Here is a 20,436-nt window from a genome sequence, read left to right as displayed (position 1 = left end):
GGAGAAAAACCTTAATGAAATGGAGATGAGTTATCTACTTGATAAAGAGTTCAAAGTAATGGTCATAAAGATGCTAACCAATCTCAGGGAAAGATTGAATGAACACAGAGAGAACTTCAACAAAGGGATAGAAAAGATAAGAAAATACCAAACGGAAGTCACAGGACTAAAGAACACAATAACTGAATTGAAAAATACTAGACGAATTCAACAACAGACTAGATGAAACAGAAAAAGAATCAGTGACCTAGAAGGCAGGGCAATGGAACTAACATAAAGCAGCAAAAAGAAAAAAGAATTTAAAAAATTGAAGATAAGAGACCTATGGGACAACATCAAATGGAACAACTTTCACATTATAGGGGTCCTAGAAGGAGAAGAGAGAGAAAATGAGGCAGAAAACTTATTTGAAGAGTTAAGGGCTGAAAATTTCCCTAACCTGCCTGCAAGGAAAAGACATCCATATCCAGGAGGCCCAGAGAGTTCAAATAAGGTGAACCCAAAGAGATCCACAGCAAGACACATTACAATCAAAATATCAGAAGTTAAAAGTAGAGAATCTTAAAAGCAGCAAGAGAAAAATAACTTGTTATGTACAAGGGAACCCCCATAAGATCATCAACAGATTTTTCTGCAGAAGCTTTGCAGGACAGAAGAGAGTGACATGATATATTCAAAGTGCTGAAAGCAAGAAACTTCCAAGGCTATGATTCAGAATTGGAGGAGAGATTAAAAGTTTTCCAGACAAGTAAAAATTAAAGGAGTTCACCACCACTAAACCGGCCTTACAAGAAGTGTTAAAAGACTTCATTAAGCTGAAAAAAGGGGCACTAATTAGTAGCAAGAAAACATAAGAAAGTAAAAATCTCACTGGTAAAGGTAAATATATAGTAAAAGTAGTGGACTAATCAATTATAAAGCTAATATGAAGGTTAAGAGACAAAAGTAGTAAAAATAACTATAACAATAACTAAAGAGATACAGACACAAAAATGGTACAAAATGTCACACCGAAGACAAAATGTTGGGGGTGAGGAAAAATGTAGAGTTTTAGAATGTTTTCAAACTTAACTTGCTATCAAATTAAAATAAACAGATATATATATATATATATTTAAGAAAAAAGAGAGAGAGCTCAAAAAATAAAATCAGAAATTAAAGAGAATTTATAGCTGATACTACAGAAATACTAAAGATCATAAGAGACTACTATGAAAATGACAACAAATTGGGAAACCTAGAAGAAATGAATAAATTCCTAGAAATGTACAATCGTCCAAGACTGAACCATAGACTGAACACTAGTTAGGAGAGTGAATCAGTAACAAAAAATGTCCCCTTAAACAAAAGTCCAAGACCAGACAGCTTCACTGATGAATTCTACCAACCATTCAAAGAAGATTTAATACCTATCCTTCTCAAACTCTTCCAAATAATTGAAGAAGGAATGCTTTCAAATTCATTTTATGAGGCCAGTATTATCCTGATACCAAAACCAGACAAACACAGCACAAAGAAAGAAAATTAGAGGTCAATATCACTGATGAACATAGATGCAAAATCCTCCCCAAAATTGCAAACCAAGCTCAACAATTAATTTATGAAAAAAAAAGGCAAGAATATACAATGAAGAAAGGATAATCTCGTCAATAAATTGTGTTGAGACCACTGGACAACCATATGCAAAAGAATGAAACTAAACTACTATCTTACATTGTACACAAAAATTCACTCAAATAGACTAATGACTTGAATGTAGACCAGAAGCCATAAAACTTCTAGAAGAAAACATAGGTAGTAAGCTTCTTTTCATCAGTACGATGATGAGTTTTGGATCTGCCTCCGAAAGCAAAGGCAACAAAAGCAAAAATAAATAGGTGAACTACAGCAAAAAAGTTTCTGCACAGCAAAGAAAACCATCAACAAAATGAAAAGATAATGGGAGAAAATATTTGCAAATCATATATCAGATAAGGAGTTTATATCCAAGATATATGAAGAACTCACACAACTCAATAGCAAAAAACAATCTGATTAAAAAATGGGCAAAGGATCTGAATAGACATTTTTTCCAAAGAAGACATACAGATGGCCAACAGGTACATGAAAAGATGCTCAACATCACTAATCATCAGAGAAATGCAAATCAAAACCACAATGAGATATCACCTCATACCTATCAGAATTGGTATCATCAAAAAGACAACACTTATATGTGAAATCTAAAAAAAAAAACGAATAAATGAAACAAAACAGAAACAGACTCATAGATACAGAGAACAAACTAGTGATTGCCAGAGGAGAAGAGAGTGGGGGATAGTGAAACAGATGAAGGGGATTAAGAGGTACAAACTTCCAGTTATAAAATAAATGTCATGGGGGAATATATACAGCATAGGGAATATAGTCAATAATACTGCAATAACTTTGTAGGGTGACAGATGGTAACTAGACTTACAGTAGTGATCATTTCATAATGTATTAAAATATCAAATCACTGTGTTGTACACCTGAAACTAATGTAATATTATAAGTCAATTATACTTCAATTAAAAATGCAAATTAAAAACGCAATAAGGCAGCAGTACATGCTATAATTTCTACAATTTGAAAACAATGACAAAATATTATAAATAACTCTGTGCCTGCACATTTGATAACCTAAATGAAATAGACCAGTTCCTCAAATGACACAATTTGCCAAAACTAACACAAGAAGAAACAGATAATCTGAATAGAACTCTATCCCTTAAAGAAATAGAATCAATAATAAATAACTTCCAAAAGAGAAAACACAAGGTCCACTTGGGTTCACTGGTGAATTCTATCAAATATTTAAGAGAGGAATTATACCAATTCTCTACAACCTCTTCCAGGGGATAGAAGCAGAGGGTATACTTCCTAACTTATTCTGAGTCCAGCATTACACTAACAGCAAAATCAAATAAAGAAATTTCAAGAAAAGAAAATTACAAACCAGTATCTCTCATGAACATAGATGCAAAATCCTCAACAAAATATTAACTAATCAAATCCAAAAATGTATAGAAAGAATTATACATCACACCAAGTAGGATTTATCCCAGTTATACCAGGCTGGTTCAACATTTGAAAACAAATTAATGTAATGCATAATAACATCAACAGACCAAAAAAAAAAAAAAAAAAAAAACACACGATCATATCATTAGATTCAGAAAAAGTATTTGACAAAACAGAACACCCATTTATGATAAAGCTCTCAGTAGACTAGAATTAGAGGAGAAATTCTTCAACTTGATAAAGAATATCTACAAAAAACTTTCACTAACATACTTAATGATCAGAAGCTAGAAGCTTTCCCATTAAAATCAGGAGCAAGACAAGGATGTCCCCGCTCACTCCTTTTCAACACAGTACTGGAAGTCCTAGTTAATGCAATAAGAAAATAAAAAAGAAATAAAAAGTAGACAGACTGGGAAGGAAGAAATAGAGCTGTATTTATTCATAGATGACATGGTTATCTATATTGAAAATGCAAACAATCAACAGCAACACAAAACATCCTGGAACTAATAAGCAATTACAGCAAGGTTGTAGTATACAAGCTTAATATTCAAAAGTTGATCACTTTCCTATAAACCACCGATGACCAAGTGGAATTTGAATTTAAAAACACAATTCCATTTAGCACCCCACAAAATGAAATACTTAGGTATGAATTTAACAAAATGTATACATGATCTATGTGAGGAAAATTACAAAACTTATGAATAAAATCAAAGATCAAAGTAAGCGGAGCAATATTCTGTGTTCACATGTATGAAGAAAATATTGTCCAAATGTCAATTCTTCCCAACTTGAGCTATGATTCAATTCAATACCAAAAAAATCCCAGGAAGTTATTTGGTGGATATCAACATATTCTAAAGTTTATATGGCAGAGCCAGAAGACTCAGAATAGCCAACTCAATATTGAAGGAGAAAAACAAAGTTGGAGAACTGATATTACCCAACTTCAAGACTTACTATAAAGATATAATAATCAAGTCAGTGCAGTATTGGTGAAAAGATAGATTAATGTAACAGAATAGGGAGCTCAGAAATAGACCAAGATAAATATAATCAATTGATCTTTGACAAAGGAACAAAGGCAACACAATGGAACAAAGATAGTGTTTTCAACAAATGATGTTGGAACAACTAGACATCCACATGCAAAAAAAAAAAAAGAATCTAGACACAAACCTACACCTTTCATAAAAATTAACTTAAAACAGATCACAGACCTAAATGTAAAACTATAAAACTCCTAGAAGATAACACAGGAGAAAACCTAGATGACCTTCTGTATGTTGATGACTTTGTAAATACAATATCAAGGACACAATTCATGAAAAAAATAATTGATAAGTTGGACTTCATTAAAATTTAAAACTTCTGCCCTGTGAAAGACAATGTCAAGAGAATGAGAAGACAAGCCACAGACTGAGAGAAAATATTTGCAAAAGACACTTCTGATAAAGAACTGTTAGAAAGAACTCTTTTAAACTCAACAGTAAGACAACAAACAAACTAATTATAAAAATGGGTCAAAGACCTTCACAAACACTTCACCAAAGAAGATATACAGGTGGCAAATAAACATATGAAGCATATGAAATAAGCATATAAAAAATGTACCACATATGTCATCAGGGAAATAAAAATTAAAACAACGAGGTACCACGACACACCTATTAGAATGCCCAAAATTCAAAACTCTGACAACAGCAAATGCTGGTGAGGATGTTGAGCAATAAGGATTCTCATTTATTGGTGGTGGGAATACAAAGTGGTACAGTCACTTTGAAAGACAGTTTTGCAGTTTCTTACAAAACATACTCTTACCATATAATACGGCAACTGTGCTCCTTAGTATTTACTCAGAGGAACTGAAAACTTATATCTAGACAAAACCTTACACACGGATATTTATAACAGCTTTATTCATAATTACCAAAACTTGGAAGCAACCAAGTTGCCCTTCAGTAGGTGATTAGAGAGATAAACTGTGGTACATCAAGACAATGGAAAATTATTCAGTGCTAAAAAAAAGAAATGAGCTATCAAGCTGTGAAAACAAAATGAAGAACCTTAAACACATATTACTCAATAAAAGAAGCCAAAAGGATATGTACCATATGATTCCAACTATTTGACATTCTGGAAAATGCAAAATTATGGAGACAGTAAAAAAATGAGTGATTGCCAAACATAGGGCTGAGAGGGAGGGATGAAAAGGCAGAGCACAGAGAATTTTTAGGGCAGTGAAAATACTCTGTGTGACATTATAATAATGAATACATGTCATTATAAATTTGTTCAAACCCATACAATGTACAAAACAAAGAGTGAGCCCCAATGTAAACTGTGGACTTTGGTTGATTATGATATGTCAATGTAGGTTCATCAATTATAACAAATGTACCACTTTGGTGGGGGAAGTTGATAATATGAGAGGCTGTGCATGTGTGAGGTCAGGGAGCATACGGGAAATCTCTGTACCTTTCAATTTTGCTAAAACTGCTCTCTTAAAAAAATAATTTTATAAAAAAATAAAAATAAAAGAATGGCAATACCAAAATATCACACAACTGTAACTCTCATCGGGTAAATTGGTAGAAATATAAGTTTATACCATATCTTTGTTAAACTGTTTGTATACAGCCACTAGAAACTTACCACATGAGTATTTTGTGACCCAGCAATTCCTCTCCTACATATATCTAAAAGAAATGTGTACACATGTTCACCAACAGGTATATACAAAATGTTCACAGTACAGCCTTGAAGTTTAGAAACAAGTCAAATGTCCATCTACTGATGAGTGGAGAAAAAAATTGTGCTGTGTCCATATAATGGAATATTGTTTGGCAGTAAAAAGGAATAATGTACTGATACATGTGACAATTTGGATGAACCTCAAAAACATTATACTAAGTGAAATAAGCTATTCACGAAAGACCACACGTTGTATGGTTCTGTTTATATGAAAGGTTCAGAATAGGCAAATGTATAGAGACAGAAATATTAGTGGTTGCCTAGGGGTGGGAAGGGGGATGAGATTGACTGCTAATGGGTGTGAGTTTCTTTTGGGAGAAACTTTCTTTATAAATTTTCTTTTTAAATATTCTAAAATTACATTACGGTGATGGTTGAACAGCTCTGTAAATATACCAAAACTATTGAATTGTACGTGTTAACTGAGTGAATTTTATGGGACATTATCTATAGCCCAATGAAACTGCTTTAAAAAAACACAAAGAAATGCCAGTACATACTCATTATAATAGTGAAATTTTAAAAGAATGGTAATCAAAAAATATGACTCTAAAAAAAGAAAAAAAATATGACTCTACTGTAACTCTCAGCCAGTAAGTTGGTAGGAGTATAAATTGTTATAATATCTTTGGAAAACTATTGGGCTGTGGCTACAAAAGCTTAACATATGTCTATCCTGTGACCCGGTAATTCCTCTCCTACGTACGTCCGAGAGAGATGTGTATATATATACTCACTAAAAGATAGATAGACGATACCAATGAAAACACTGTTTGTAACAGCCAAAAAAATTGGCAACAACCCAAAGGGCTACGAACAGTACAAAGGATAAATAAATTGAGGTATAATCATAAAATAAAATATAATAAAAATTAACGCTACTGCTACTCTCAACAACATAGAAGAATCTCATAAATATAATGTTGAGTAAAACCCACCAGACATACAACATACATACAAATAAATCTGTTCATTTGTTTAAGGTAAAAAACAGACAAAGTGAATCTGGTGATCTGGGATGAAGTCATAGTAACTGTGAGGGAACACAGGGGTCTTCTGGAGAGGTAGGTGCTGGTAATGTTCTATTTCTTGATTTAGGTTATGAATACATTCATGTTTCATTTGTGAGAATTTCAATGAACTTTATTTTTCGTGAACTGCGCACCTTCCTGTATGTACATTTTGCTCTGTTTACGATTAGCCCAGTGAGGGTGAAAGGGGATGGGGGACAAACAAAAACCAAAACCCTGGAGAGCACCCGTTCTCTCTGCGGATGATGGCTAGCCCTCGGATCCACCTGACGTTGCCTGTGAGAATGCCGACCCAGTGACTTCAAACTATCGACTTTTTAAGGGAAGCTGGAAATACTTCCCTGAAATTCTCTATTTTTAGGAGTTGGCCGAAATTTCAATTGTCAAAACATTGTGAAAACCATCCAAAGCACAACCAGAGCTGGGTTCTACCTTTGGCTGGCAGTTTGGGTAACTCTAATGGCAGTTTCAGGTGGCTCTGTCACTTAACTCTGTGCATGATCTTGGCAACATTTCTTAACCTCCCCAAGCCTCAGTTTTCTCATCTATAAGAATTAGAATAGTAATACTTTCCTCTCTGGGTTATTAAGAGGACCGACTGCTTGTTAAAAATCGCTTAAGACTATGCCTCTAATTCAGCAAGCTCTCAATAAATGATCATTGTTATTATTATTATTTTTATTGCCAGAGTACTCTCTGAGGATAACTGAAAAGAAAAAAGGGCGACAGCTTGAAACAAATACATACAGCTATGGCTTTCCACGCCCATATTTTCCTGTCACCCCTATCTTCCTCCTCTCCCACTAAGTGGCTTCCTGTCTTAAATCTTCTCCCGCTATCACCCTACTAAAGGCCTCAGAAGTCGCCACCACTTGTTTAGAATGAAAATGGGAGTAAGGCAGCTGGAAGATCTATTTCTATTGCCCCACTTTGAGTCTCCAAACTCATTTTTCTTTCGCACAGAAATACTATGAAATGTGGTCCTTTATTTCTAAAATGTTATTCCTGTTTTAGAGAAAGTAGGATATGAGTTGGATAGCTTTTTGTGGACTGCCCTGGACACCAAACCACAATAAATAATATAGAGTTATTTTCAGTGGTATATGCATTCATGATTTCAAACTGCCTGTAAAAGAAAATTTGGTACATACCTGTCTTTTGACATGTGACTTCTTGTGCCACAATAGTAAGGTTTAAATTTCATACATAAACAAAATGTTCAGGGTAATCTCATAAAGTGAAAACCTATAGGTAATTACATTTTCATTTTAGTTTTCATAACTGAAACTTTACAAACACGGGTAACATTCCAAAATTCCTGATCCTGTATTTTGATAATATTCTACTGCAGAAATAAGAAAAATAAAAGACAAGCCTTGGCAGAGAGATGTCAAACTTAAGGGTAAATCGGAAAGTGAATAACAATCACCTATATAATCAGAAATTTGTTCTACAAAATTTCAACCAGCTACAACTGATTTTTGGCATTCAAAATGCATTTGGATGTACTTATCCATATGGCCCTTTGACTCAATATTTACATTGAAAATCAATAATATTCTATAATTAAACATTATTTGCCTGGTGTGCTCATAATTATTCTAATTAATATTTCCAAAGTCATGTGAGGCTAGGATTTATTATCTCCATTTTCAGATGACGAAATTAAGACAGGATAAGTAAGTAAATGAATGTCATATAGAAAATAGCATTTTCTAAGTTGGGATTGGACTCAGGTCTAGTATGAGTCTGCAGCTCAGGCTCTTAGTTGCTGCATTAGAATGATGGTCCCGGTGCTGGTTTCTAACAGTCCTCCAAAGGCCATGACTTTGTCTCCTTGGCAGGAAACAGCATTCTGGAAGCCAAGAGTTTATCAATCTACGTCTTCCTTTTAGTGACCAATTCCATTCCTCGGCTCAGATCAGGATGGTGATGGTGATCTCTTTTGCTGTATTTTTTAGGGTCTAGCCAAGTAAGCCCATTTCCTTGTGCCACTGTTAGGAAGGAAGAAAGTGATTTTTTTTTTTCCATCGTTAGTGAATGATTTCATTCTTATAAGGCAGAGCAAAAACAAGACAGCAAGAAAAGGAACATGAAATCTCATTTGGGGATAAAGAAATCAATTTATTTTCAAATGGTGTATAATTGTGTATAGATAAATGTATGCATGTATAATTTTAAAAAGTGGAGTGTAATTAAAACATTTGAAATATCTCAGCAAAAATTACACATAGAAATTCTATGGTCCCACATCTTTACTACCATCCTTTCTCAAGTCACTGGCTTCTTATACCAAAAATATCCTCTCTTTAAAGAAAAATAAGCAGAAATAAAGAGAGCAACTCAGCATTAAGAAGAGAAAAAAGTGAGAATAACATGTTGGAAACAGAAACTGCAGTCCAACAAGAGCTTCCCCACCTTCATTACCATCCTTCCAAATAAATCTCCCTGCTCCTCTTGAGCTGGCAAATAAAAAAATCAACCCGCAAGATATATGTGTGTGCTTCTCCTGATGAGCATTGCCATCCATCTACAGTACGTCCCACATGCCAGTTTGAAGATGGGCTAGAGGGAGAATTAAAGACTTCAGAAAGTCCACAGCATAATCAAGAAGGCTTTTTTCTTCTGACTACACAACTTTCATCTCTGTCTTATGTGATTTTCTCCCCATCACCTTCACTCTGTGGCAAAGATCCTGATTGCTGATGGCACATTAACTGAGCATATAACTAACCTTTCAGGTCAACCAACTGGTTTCCACTATATGGCACCAATGCCTTTGATACGTTTCATTTTGGCAAGGACTCCCTAAAAAATTATTTATTCTAACTTCTCAGACCTGCTGGAATTCTTTCTAAGCTATCCATACCCCTGCTTGAGCATTCCTAAGTCTTGGGAATAACTCTCCCTCTCAAGAGAGTATGTTCCATTTTGGGCTTTTAAAATTATTTAAGATTTCTTTGTTATATGGAGTTTGTGATTTCACTTATTGCTACTAATTTGGTGCTTTAGAATGATTTGAGTCTCTTTTTCACATGGCTGTCCTTCAAGCATTTGGAAAAGAGACCATGACTCACCTGAGATTTCTTTTCTCTGTTAAACATCCTTAGGCTCCAGAACTTCATCCTCTAGTTGTTACTACCACTCCCTCTCCAAGGCAGATGTTGCTAATTACAATCTTCATTTCTACTGATCTGAGCTCAGAATCCTCCTTCACATGGCTCTCCAGGCAGCCACTATTCCGTTTGAATTGAAATGTGAGTTGAAACCCACTTGCCATCCTTGGGAGTTTGGTTTCAATATGATAAAGTTCAGGGAAGATGGAGGTGGGGAATGGATTAAAGCTCTTTAATAATTTGAACATGCTCTAGTTTGGGTACTGGTCCAAGGTTGATGTCAGTGTTTCCTTCAAATTAAATTAAGGAGTTACATAGGATGTCAACTGTGCCCTTGATGATGCAGATTCCATTAAAAAGAACTGTTTCTAAGCAGATCATTGGAACCAAAATACCCATATTTGGCAAGATCCTCAGTGCTAGATTATTAAGAGAACAAGGCAATAAAAGTGAATGACTGAGTGGTATCTGTAAACATTATGTCAGAACTTTTGTTTGGATTAGTTTAAGAAATGATTAATTAGGTTCTATTCATTTTTATTCAGGTCCATATATTTCACAGCTTGTGTCTAACACCTAGAATCTAGAATATCCTTGTTTGACAGCAATATATGCTCTCAGTTCACAGCAGGTTTCATTTAGGAGTGCTATTTCTTTATAAAAATACCTAAAGAAGAGATTAACCAAGATGGCGGAGTAGAAGGACGTGCTGTCACTCCCTCTTGCGAGAGCACCAGAATCACAACTGGCTGCTGGACAATCATTGACAGGAAGACCCTGGACTTCACCAAGGAGGATACCCCACGTCCAAGGACAGAGGAGAAGCCACAGTGAGACGGTAGGAGGGGCGCAATCAGAGTAAAATCAAACCCCATAACTGCTGGGTGGGTGACTCACAGACTGGCGAACACTTATACCACAGAAGTCCACCCACTGGAGTAAAGGTTCTGAGCCCCACGTCAGGCTTCCCAACCTGGGGGTCAGGCAACGGGAGGAGGAATTCCTAGAGAATCAGACTTTGAAGCCTAGTGGGAATTGGATTGCAGGACTTTGACGGGACTGGGGGAAACAGAGACCCCACTCTTGGAGGGCACACACAAAGTAATGTGTGCATCAGGACCCAGGGGAAGGAGCAGTGAGCCTGGGGGAGACTGAACCAGACCTACCTGCTGGTGTTGGGGGGTCTCCTGCAGAGGCGAGTGGTGGCTCTGTTTCACTGTGGGGATAAGGACACTGGCAGCAGAGGTTCTGGGAAGTTCTCCTTGGCGTGAGCCCTCCCAGAGTCTGCCATTAACCCCACCAAAGAGCACGGGTAGGCTCCAGTGTTGGGTTGCCTCAGGCAAAACAGCCAACAGGGAGGGAACCCAGCCCCACCCATCAACAGTCAAGTGGATTAAGGTTTTACTGAGCTCTGACCGCCACAGCAACAGGGAGGGAACCCAGCCCCACCCATCAACAGTCAAGTGGATTAAGGTTTTACTGAGCTCTGACCGCCACAGCAACAGTCAGCTCTACCCACCACCAGAGCCTCCCATCAAGCCTCTTAGATAGCCTCAACCACCAGAGGGCAGACAACAGAAGCAAGAAAAACTATAATCCTGCAGCCTGTGGACCAAAAACCACAGTTACAGAAAGATAGAGAAGATGAAAAGGCAGAGGGCTATGTACCAGATGAAGGAGCAAGAAAAAACCCCAGAAAAACAACTAAATGAAGTGGAGATAGGCAACCTTCCAGAAAAAGAATTCAGAATAATGATAGTGAAGATGATCCAGGACCTTGGAATAAGAATGGAGGCAAAGATTGAGAAGATGCAAGAAATGATTAACAAAGACCTAGAAGAATTAAAGAACAAACAAACAGAGATGACCAATACAATAACTGAAATGAAAACTACACTAGAAGGAATCAATAGCAGAATAACTGAGGCAGAAGAACGGATAAGTGACCTGGAAGACAGAATGATGGAATTCACTGCTGCGGAACAGACTAAAGAAAAAAGAATGAAAAGAAATGAAGACAGCCTAAGAGACCTCTGGGACAACATTAAACGCAACAACATTCGCATTATAGGGGTCCCAGAAGGAGAAGAGAGAGAGAAAGGACCAGAGAAAATATTTGAAGAGATTATAGTTGAAAACTTCCCTAACATGGGAAAGGAAATAGCCACCCAAGTCCAGGAAGCGCAGAGAGTCCCATACAGGATAAACCCAAGGAGAAACACGCCGAGACACATAGTAATCAAAGTGGCAAAAATTAAAGACAAAGAAAAATTATTGAAAGCAGCAAGGGAAAAACGACAAATAACATACAAGGGAACTCCCATAAGGTTAACAGCTGATTTCTCAGCAGAAACTCTGCAAGCCAGAAGGGAGTGGCATGATATACTTAAAGTGATGAAAGGGAAGAACCTACAACCAAGATTACTCTACCCGGCAAGGATCTCATTTAGATTTGATGGAGAAATCAAAAGCTTTACAGACAAGCAAAAGCTAAGAGAATTCAGCACCACCAAACCAGCTCTACAACAAATGCTAAAGGAACTTCTCTAAGTGGGAAACACAAGAGAAGAAAAGGACCTACAAAAACAAACCCAAAACAATTAAGAAAATGGTCATAGGAACATACATATCGATTATTACCTTAAACGTGAATGGATTAAATGCCCCAACCAAAAGACATAGACTGGCTGAATGGATACAAAAACAAGACCCATATATATGCTGTCTACAAGAGACCCACTTTAGACCTAGGGACACATACAGACTGAAAGTGAGGGGATGGAAAAAGATATTCCATGCAAATGGAAATCAAAAGAAAGCTGGAGTAGCTATACTCATATCAGATAAAATAGACTTTAAAATAAAGAATGTTACAAGAGACAAGGAAGGACACTACATAATGATCCAGGGATCAATCCAAGAAGAAGATATAACAATTATAAATATATATGCACCCAACATAGGAGCACCTCAATACATAAGGCAACTGCTAACAGCTATAAAAGAGGAAATCGACAGTAACACAATCATAGTGGGGGACTTTAACACCTCACTTACACCAATGGACAGATCATCCAAAATGAAAATAAATAAGGAAACAGAAGCTTTAAATGACACAATAGACCAGATAGATTTAATTGATATATATCGGACATTCCATCCAAAAACAGCAGATTACACGTTCTTCTCAAGTGCGCATGGAACATTCTCCAAGATAGATCACATCTTGGGTCACAAATCAAGCCTCAGTAAATTTAAGAAAATTGAAATCATATCAAGCATCTTTTCTGACCACAACGCTATGAGATTAGAAATGAATTACAGGGAAAAAAACGTAAAAAGGACAAACACATGGAGGCTAAACAATACGTTACTAAATAACCAAGAGATCACTGAAGAAATCAAAGAGGAAATCAAAAAATACCTAGAGACAAATGACAATGAAAACACGACGACCCAAAACCTATGGGATGCAGCAAAAGCAGTTCTAAGAGGGAAGTTTATAGCTATACAAGCCTACCTAAAGAAACAAGAAAAAGCTCAAGTAAACAATCTAACCTTACACTTAAAGAAACTAGAGAAAGAAGAACAAACAAAACCCAAAGTTAGCAGAAGGAAAGAAATCATAAAGATCAGAGCAGAAATAAATGAAATAGAAACAAAGAAAACAATAGCAAAGATCAATAAAACTAAAAGTTGGTTCTTTGAGAAGATAAACAAAATTGATAAGCCATTAGCCAGACTCATCAAGAAAAAGAGGGAGAGGACTCAAATCAATAAAATCAGAAATGAAAAAGGAGAAGTTACAACAGACACTGCAGAAATACAAAGCATCCTAAGAGACTACTACAAGCAACTTTATGCCAATAAAATGGACAACCTGGAAGAAATGGACAAATTCTTAGAAAGGTATAACCTTCCAAGACTGAACCAGGAAGAAATAGAAAATATGAACAGACCAATCACAAGTAATGAAATTGAAACTGTGATTAAAAATCTTCCAACAAACAAAAGTCCAGGACCAGATGGCTTCACAGGTGAATTCTATCAAACATTTAGAGAAGAGCTAACACCCATCCTTCTCAAACTCTTCCAAAAAATTGCAGAGGATGGAACACTCCCAAACTCATTCTATGAGGCCACCATCACCCTGATACCAAAACCAGACAAAGACACTACAAAAAAAGAAAATTACAGACCAATATCACTGATGAATATAGATGCAAAAATCCTCAACAAAATACTAGCAAACAGAATCCAACAACACATTAAAAGGATCATACACCACGATCAAGTGGGATTTATCCCAGGGATGCAAGGATTCTTCAATATACGCAAATCAATCAATGTGATACACCATATTAACAAATTGAAGAATAAAAACCATATGATCATCTCAATAGATGCAGAAAAAGCTTTTGACAAAATTCAACACCCATTTCTGATAAAAACTCTCCAGAAAGTGGGCATAGAGGGAACCTACCTCAACATAATAAAGGCCATATATGACAAACCCACAGCAAACATCATTCTCAATGGTGAAAAACTGAAAGCATTTCCTCTAAGATCAGGAACGAGACAAGGATGTCCACTCTCACCACTATTATTCAACATAGTTTTGGAAGTCCTAGCCACGGCAATCAGAGAAGAAAAAGAAATAAAAGGAATACAAATTGGAAAAGAAGAAGTAAAACTGTCACTGTTTGCGGATGACATGATACTATACATAGAGAATCCTAAAACTGCCACCAGAAAACTGCTAGAGCTAATTAATGAATATGGTAAAGTTGCAGGATACAAAATTAATGCACAGAAATCTCTTGCATTCCTATACACTAATGATGAAAAATCTGAAAGAGAAATTATGGAAACACTCCCATTTACCATTGCAACAAAAAGAATAAAATACCTAGGAATAAACCTACCTAGGGAGACAAAAGACCTGTATGCAGAAAACTATAAGACACTGATGAAAGAAATTAAAGATGATACCAACAGATGGAGAGATATACCATGTTCTTGGATTGGAAGAATCAACATTGTGAAAATGAGTATACTACCCAAAGCAATCTACAGATTCAATGCAATCCCTATCAAATTACCAATGGCATTTTTTACTGAGCTAGAACAAATCATCTTAAAATTTGTATGGAGACACAAAAGACCCCGAATAGGCAAAGCAGTCTTGAGGCAAAAAAATGGAGCTGGAGGAATCAGACTCCCTGACTTCAGACTATACTACAAAGCTACAGTAATCAAGACAATATGGTACTGGCACAAAAACAGAAACATAGATCAATGGAACAAGATAGAAAGCCCAGACATTAACCCACGCACCTATGGTCAACTAATCTATGACAAAGGAGGCAAAGATATACAATGGAGAAAAGACAGTCTCTTCAATAAGTGGTGCTGGGAAAACTGGACAGCTACATGTAAAAGAATGAAATTAGAATACTCCCTAACACCATACACAAAAATAAACTCAAAATGGATTAGAGACCTAAATATAAGACTGGACACTATAAAACTCTTAGAGGAAAACATAGGAAGAACACTCTTTGACATAAATCACAGCAAGATCTTTTTTGATCCACCTCCTAGAGTAATGGAAATAAAAACAAAAATAAACAAGTGGGACCTAATGAAACTTCAAAGCTTTTGCACAGCAAAGGAAACCATAAACAAGACGAAAAGACAACCCTCAGAATGGGAGAAAATATTTGCAAATGAATCAACGGACAAAGGATTAATCTCCAAAATATATAAACAGCTCATTCAGCTCAATATCAAAGAAACAAACACCCCAATCCAAAAATGGGCAGAAGACCTAAATAGACATTTCTCCAAAGAAGACATACAGATGGCCACGAAGCACATGAAAAGATGCTCAACATCACTAATTATTAGAGAAATGCAAATCAAAACTACAATGAGGTATCACCTCACTCCTGCTAGAATGGGCATCATCAGAAAATCTACAAACAACAAATGCTGGAGAGGGTGTGGTGAAAAGGGAACCCTCTTGCACTGTTGGTGGGAATGTAAATTGATACAGCCACTATGGAGAACAATATGGAGGTTCCTTAAAAAACTAAAAATAGAATTACCATATGACCCAGCAATCCCACTACTGGGCATATACCCAGAGAAAACCGTAATTCAAAAAGACACATGCACCCGAATGTTCATTGCAGCACTATTTACAATAGCCAGGCCATGGAAGCAACCTAAATGCCCATCAACAGACGAATGGATAAAGAAGATGTGGTACATATATACAATGGAATATTACTCAGCCATAAAAAGGAACGAAATTGAGTCATTTGTTGAGACGTGGATGGATCTAGAGACTGTCATACAGAGTGAAGTAAGTCAGAAAGAGAAAAACAAATATCGTATATTAATGCATGTATGCGGAACCTAGAAAAATGGTACAGATGAGCCAGTTTGCAGGGCAGAAGTTGAGACACAGATGTAGAGAATGGACATATGGACACCAAGGGGGGAAAACTGCGGTGGGGTGGGGATGGTGGTGTGCTGAATTGGGCGATTGGGATTGACATGTATACACTGATGTGTATAAAACTGATGCCTAATAAGAACCTGCAGTATAAAAAAACGAACAAAACAACTAATACTAAACTTTCATTGGGTTATTTGTATGGAAACATGTTAATATAAATGTTTCAGACATTACATGAAATTTCTAAAAATCTTATATTTGTATTTGTATGGAAATATGTATGGAAATATGTTAATATAAATGTTTCAGACATTACATGAAATTTCTAAAAATCTTATATTTGTACTTGTATGGAAATATGTATGGAAATATGTTAATATAAATGTTTCAGACATTACATGAAATTTCTAAAAATCTTATATGTTCTGGTATAATGTTATAAGTAATAATCCTAGTTATTACTTTAAAATGTATATCTCAGAAATAACTAATTTTCTTGTCAACTGCATTATTATGAACTGTCATCAAATCTTTAACCGTGGTCATTTTTAAGTCTTTTGTCATTTACAGACAGTTCTGGGTGTACTCTGATGATTTTGCAAATATGTTCCTATAAAAGGGTTTCATCTTCAAGAAATACATGGAAAAGACTCTGACAAGTACAGGTTTCTGGTAACGGACTGTACTGCTGAACTGAATGAATAAGCATTTTCAGAACTCTAATGAAAAACTGATGAACTCATAAAAGTGCTAACAAAAGATCAAGATGAAAAAAAAAAATTAATTACATGGGACTGAGTGAACTGATGAGGATGAGTATAATTTTTGTGACTTTCTGTCTGAATTAAAAAAAAAAAAAAAATTCCACAAGGACTCAGAGGCAAAGAATATACAAATCAATTTTCACTGCAAAGTAAAGGAGCTGTTACAGTGGAGGATTACTGGACTGAATGTCAATACTATGACATAGTATGAGTGTGTTTCATGTTTGGTAATTGCAATCATTGTTGCTTTTGTTGTGGTCATCCATGTACAATGCTTGGTGTCAGTCGATTTATCTCTTGTAAAAATAAAATACAGTGTGTGTGTGTGAAAAAAAAAAAAAAAAAAAAAAAAATACCTAAAGAAGGTTTTCAGCAGGAAATATTGCTTAGAAGCTTAATCTCCTTTACAGTCATCGTCACCTTCTGCCAAGAGAACTGGAGAATATTCTATCCTTGTTGCATGAGATCATGCTCATCTACTGCCAAACTTCAGAGAGGCCACCCAGAGCACATATTTCTCCATCTGTCAGCACCAGGAAACCATTGCAATTTATGGATGAATAATTATTAAGACGAGTTTGTGGCTCTTTCTCTGGGTATAAGTTTTTGGGACGAAGTTAGGGTGTGCAAATATAGTGCCTATCTGTGATAAATCAGTATTAAACTTGTTAGGTTAGATTTTTTTTTTTTAAATAGTCAAGTTGCCTTCAAACAACAACAAAGCACTTAATTTCTCCCCACTTAACCTATTTATTCTATACATGCTGGTGGTCCAGACTAAATAAACATCAAATATCTCTGCTTTTAGCTAGAATTCACTGTAATAACAGTTTATTTGTTTACTTAGAACGATGGCCCAAATGCCTTTGCTTCATAAGAATGGAAAAACTATTACTGAAGTGAATCTTCCAGTGAAAATATTTAAAAATAAACTCCAGGGAGATGGTTGGCCTAAAAGAAGGCCTTGGTGGTGAAATGGGTAAGAACTCTTGATAAAGAGTCCTGTTGACATAGAGAACGCTGGTAAATTGTTGATTCAACACTAATGGATCCACAGGTTATTACTTTTGAAGAAATATATGTTTAGGCAGAAAGAATACAGTTCCTTTTAACAACTGGTTGCTAGCAAAGAGGAAGAAAGAAAAGGCAAATGTGTGGAACGTGATTTCTTCCAAGTGACTAGGTGAATAATGTAAACCTTTCGCTCATTGGTTATGACGTTGATCCATCTTGTGAAAACTGTGCTCATGATAAGACAGAAGACCCAATAAACTCTTCACTTTTTTGTTTTCCATCTTGGCTCTTCAGTCTTGCAATTGAGTTCCTGTTCATCATGCAGACATCAACTAAATTCTCAGAAACAGATGGTGTTCCCTTTACCACCAACTTACCCTCTGTAGTTCTATAGTTGGCAAGGCCAGATGGATCCACATCCTGAAATTAAACTTTCCACCAAATTCTTATAAGTAAGCAGACGTGTTATTAACATGGACTTCTGGATGTGGAACAATACACAGAGATGATTGATTAGAAACTCTAATTAAAGGCAACAATGTGGAAGAACTGAAGCAGTGAGTTCATTCTGAAAATAAGGAGCATATTTATATCCCATAGTCTCTGAGTAACAAAACTGAACCAATAATTAATACATTTTCAAGTGGTTGGCCAAATGATCATTGCTTGCTCATGACTTGCATTTATCCTCAGCCGTCTAAAACTGTCTGCAGATAAATCCAGCAAAAATAGTATATAATATATTAGGTCTCAGGAGCATTTTTTACTTTGGGAGAGAAAAGTTGGAGCACACTCAAACTTCCCTTAAGTCCACTGATGTTTCGTCATCCAAAATTCACTTTAAAAGACAAATCTAATGATATGCTTAGTGTTACAAGGAGCTTAGAGAGGTGCTTCACCTACAAGAATTAGAAAGGAAATATGTTGTCCCTATAGCACAAACTGTAAAACCAACGCAGAGCAGAAGAGAAATATCCAAAGCTACCGGCTGGCTTCATCTTAGTCATTCAAGTCACAATTTAAATATCATTTTTAGTAACTCAAGCTCAGTTATGCTTTTTTTTTTATACCTTAAGAGGACATTTGAAAACACCGTTCTTAACGCTGGACCATGACATGGCTCCATTATGTAAATATTTCAAATATTAAAAACGTATATATATATTTTTAAAACCCAAATGAATCACTGAATGAATGCATACAAGAATGAATGAATGAGAATATGACTCTTCAAAGACATGAAGTTTATGAATATACCACTGTTATTGCATGGGCTTGAATAAATATCCTGTAGTCCCTTCCCAAAAATAATAATAATATCATTTTTATCAGATAAACCTTCCCCATCACCAAACGTCTCTACCTCGCCAGCCATGATTACTCCAGCACTGCTTTTTCTTCATAGTTCTTGTTACTACCTGATGTTCCTTTGTTTATGGAATGCTTTTCCTCGGAACGTGTGCTTCCCAAGAACTGAGATGTGTCTCTCATCACTAATGGAGTCTCAGCACTTCAAACAATGTCTGACACATACTAGTCCCTCATAAATACTTGTTGAGTAAATGAATAAATGAGTGAATGAATACAGAGGTGGTAGATGATTCCTAGGCCAGGAAGTCTGCCCTGTAATGAAATTTAAGGTATTCATGTATCTAACCTTCATGTAACAGATTAGTTCCAACATGGAGACACAGAGGCAAAGGCTTATGGTGCTCATCTAGAAACTATCCAGAAGAGATGATACCTGGTCATCACACTGCTAGTACTCTTCCTATGAATGATAGGAACGATGTAGCCTTTGCTTTTGCCCTTAGAGGTCTCTTTCTCCATCTTTCCTCCATGCAACTTTCCCTTCCATCATTCCCTTCCTTACAGGAAATATAAACATATACTAGAGCCTAATTTCCTGGGTTCAATCTTGACTCTTCCACTTATAAGGTGATCTCGGGCAAGTTACTCAACCTCTCTCTGCTTCGCTTTCCACAAATACAAAGAAAGGATGAGCAAAGTCCCTAGGTATGTTTTGACAATTGAATGTAAATACCTCATGTGTAAATCCGCTGCAATAAGATCTAGCTGCTCTAGCACGTAGTAAGTACTCAATAAATGCTAACTATTACGATTACTTTATCGTCTGTTGATTTCTGCTCTGACATATAGCAGAAATTCAAATATTTGATTTACTTTATTTGACCCTATTGTGTCCAACTTCTACCACTTTTTGCTTTAATGAATTTTGAATT

At 36.0% G+C, this 20,436-nt stretch overlaps 1 protein-coding gene across 2 annotated transcripts in view; it reads left to right on the top strand.

Annotated features, from left to right (window-relative positions):
* SPATA17 (spermatogenesis associated 17) overlaps positions 1-20,436 on the top strand; it is a 268,975-nt gene that overhangs the window by 195,253 nt on the left and 53,286 nt on the right. For both annotated transcript variants that reach the window (XR_009499172.1, XR_009499173.1), the window contains exon 11: positions 6,786-6,866. The gene's annotated coding sequence lies outside the window, so the exon portion shown is untranslated. The remainder of the gene's footprint in view (positions 1-6,785; positions 6,867-20,436) is intronic.

This window comes from Balaenoptera ricei, chromosome 1 (assembly GCF_028023285.1).
Source record: "Balaenoptera ricei isolate mBalRic1 chromosome 1, mBalRic1.hap2, whole genome shotgun sequence".
Classification (NCBI taxonomy): Eukaryota; Metazoa; Chordata; class Mammalia; order Artiodactyla; family Balaenopteridae; genus Balaenoptera; species Balaenoptera ricei.
The sequence above is the reverse complement of the archived record's forward strand: the minus strand, read 5'-3'. Positions and strand labels throughout refer to the sequence as shown.